Here is a 2,362-nt window from a genome sequence, read left to right on the forward strand (position 1 = left end):
TCTCTCCTTTTTTATTTATTTTAATATCTTCTTTTTATTTGTGTTTACTTCCTGCTACCAACCACAAAATCCTTCTTAAGTTGTTTTGGTTGGTGAAAATCCACAAGGTAATGTATGTTTGCAAAAACTACATAGGGATATTCTTTTTAATTTATTAAATACATTGACACAAAAGAAGAGAACTAGAGGTGTTACTGGCTGCATTTATGATGATGTACCTCAAGAATATACATTGTATCATCCATTTAATGAGGTATTTGCTTTGATGGAACAGGCCTTTGGAAACAGGATACAGGTTTTAGGTGAAAATTGATAGAGTACTGATTAATTCGAAGATAGATATTGAAGTGCCTTTAAGTCACAATTTAAACAGTACAAAAGAAAGTTGTGCAAATTATATATGTTAAATCCTCAGATGAAGTTTTGTAGTTCCAAATGCAGTATGAAGTTCAAGTTAACAGAAAAGAAACTGCAATTTACACAAGGCCTTTATACCTGTGTTAATTTTCCTTCTGTAAATCTAAATATTTATTGATGTAAATGACATGCAACCCTAATTGAAACTATTGCACCTTTTATTGTCAATGTATTTTATATGTGTTTGATGTCATCAAGCAGATACTATAAATTTTTTAAATTTAAAGAGCCAAGTAAAAATTCAGAGTTTCCTTCAGTAGACTAAAAAAAATGAGTAATACTTCATATACGAAATTATGTTTTACCCTCTATTTTGCTGACCACAAGGTTCTAATTGCAATATCAGTGTGCTTCTGAGAAGCTCTATTTTATTCTTGCCTATTCATGATGATATAACCATAGCTATAACATACTGATAATTGTTTGGTGTCTGCCATGCACTCTGTCTGTATGTGGAAGGAAGTTTAACATAAACATTGTGGTAATGATAAGTACAGTAGTTATGTACTGCCTTTCATCATATTCACATTGCAAAACTGTGAAGAAAATTTGCTTCAGAAGTCTAGCTCTGCTTATGTGCTGCCCTTGCTTAATAACAAATTTAATAAATAAAAACTACTTATTTATTATGATAGAGAGTTGGAATAATGGTGCCTTTTTATGAGTGAATAAGTGCAAAATACTAAAGATTTACAATGTATTACTTTGTAGTATATGGCAATTTATGCTAAAGATGAAATATCTGAGTAAATTCCTGTGAAACCCTGAGTAACAGTCACTTCATGTCTAAAACTTGATATTAGCCATTCCATATAGTTGGCTTTATATTTTATTTTGTGTGGTTTTAAACAAACTTCTTTATTGAAGTTATTTTAATCTTGCATCAAGCACTGTTCTTTGAAAACTGTTGTCTTGTTAACCCAATAAATAAATGAATAAAAAATGGGGAAAATGCTGTGCTCATTTTCTATATTTTTTGTAAAATGTCTCTGCACATAGATGGTTCTGCTAGTGCTTCGCCACAAAGGAGTCAATTAGTAGACCTTGTGACCTTACCTGATTTGAAATGGCGGGAAATTTTTTTTTTTTTACTAATGCTATGAATATCGATGGTGTTATTTTTATTATAACATTATAATTACTATAATGTTATAAACATTAGTAACAGCAAAATAAGATAACGTAAAATATTTTCCTAAGTCAAAGAAAAGGGTAAACGGGCAAGACAGGCAGTACTCATAACTGGCTCATTGGTCATTTAGTACAAGTGTAGCCATCTATGTGTAAAAACAATCAAACAACTCACAGTGGGCATAGTACATATGTGCACGTAATGCCCATCGGTATTGGGTTGATATATTACTGCCAACAGTCCTGCTGTATATTAACTATAGAAGTGTTATATGAAATACTCTGATGATGTTAGCATTAATAATGCTTGAAGATGTTTTTTTTTATGAGGATAATTTTTGCCCTTTAATATTCCCTGTCTTGTTCACTCATTTCTGCCTTTGAGAATAATGATGTATTGTGTGTGTTATTAAGTTATTTACTTGGTGCAGGAATTTTTGTGCTTTTGTTGAAAAAAGGTCTATCGTAATGTAAATATAAAGTTTGTGTATTCTGAATAACTACTGAGTTATTGCACAATTACATGAAGTACTTGCTGGATGAAGAATCTATTGTGTACTTAATTATTTTCCATGAAAATAAATAATGAAATATTTCCATAAGCTTATTTTGCATAGAATTTCTCAAATTTGATTTTATGATTTGAAACTTACAGAACTGTGAATAGAATTGGTAGAGTTATCACACATAGCTTTATGTATGTTAATGCCAAGCTGTATGCCTCTAAAATGGGCAGGTGCATGCTTTATTTCCAACTGACTGCCTTCATGTGGAAGGGATACATGATTATACTACTTCATTTTTTGTACAATGC

This window comes from Penaeus chinensis, chromosome 39, assembly GCF_019202785.1.
Source record: "Penaeus chinensis breed Huanghai No. 1 chromosome 39, ASM1920278v2, whole genome shotgun sequence".
Lineage (NCBI taxonomy): Eukaryota > Metazoa > Arthropoda > Malacostraca > Decapoda > Penaeidae > Penaeus > Penaeus chinensis.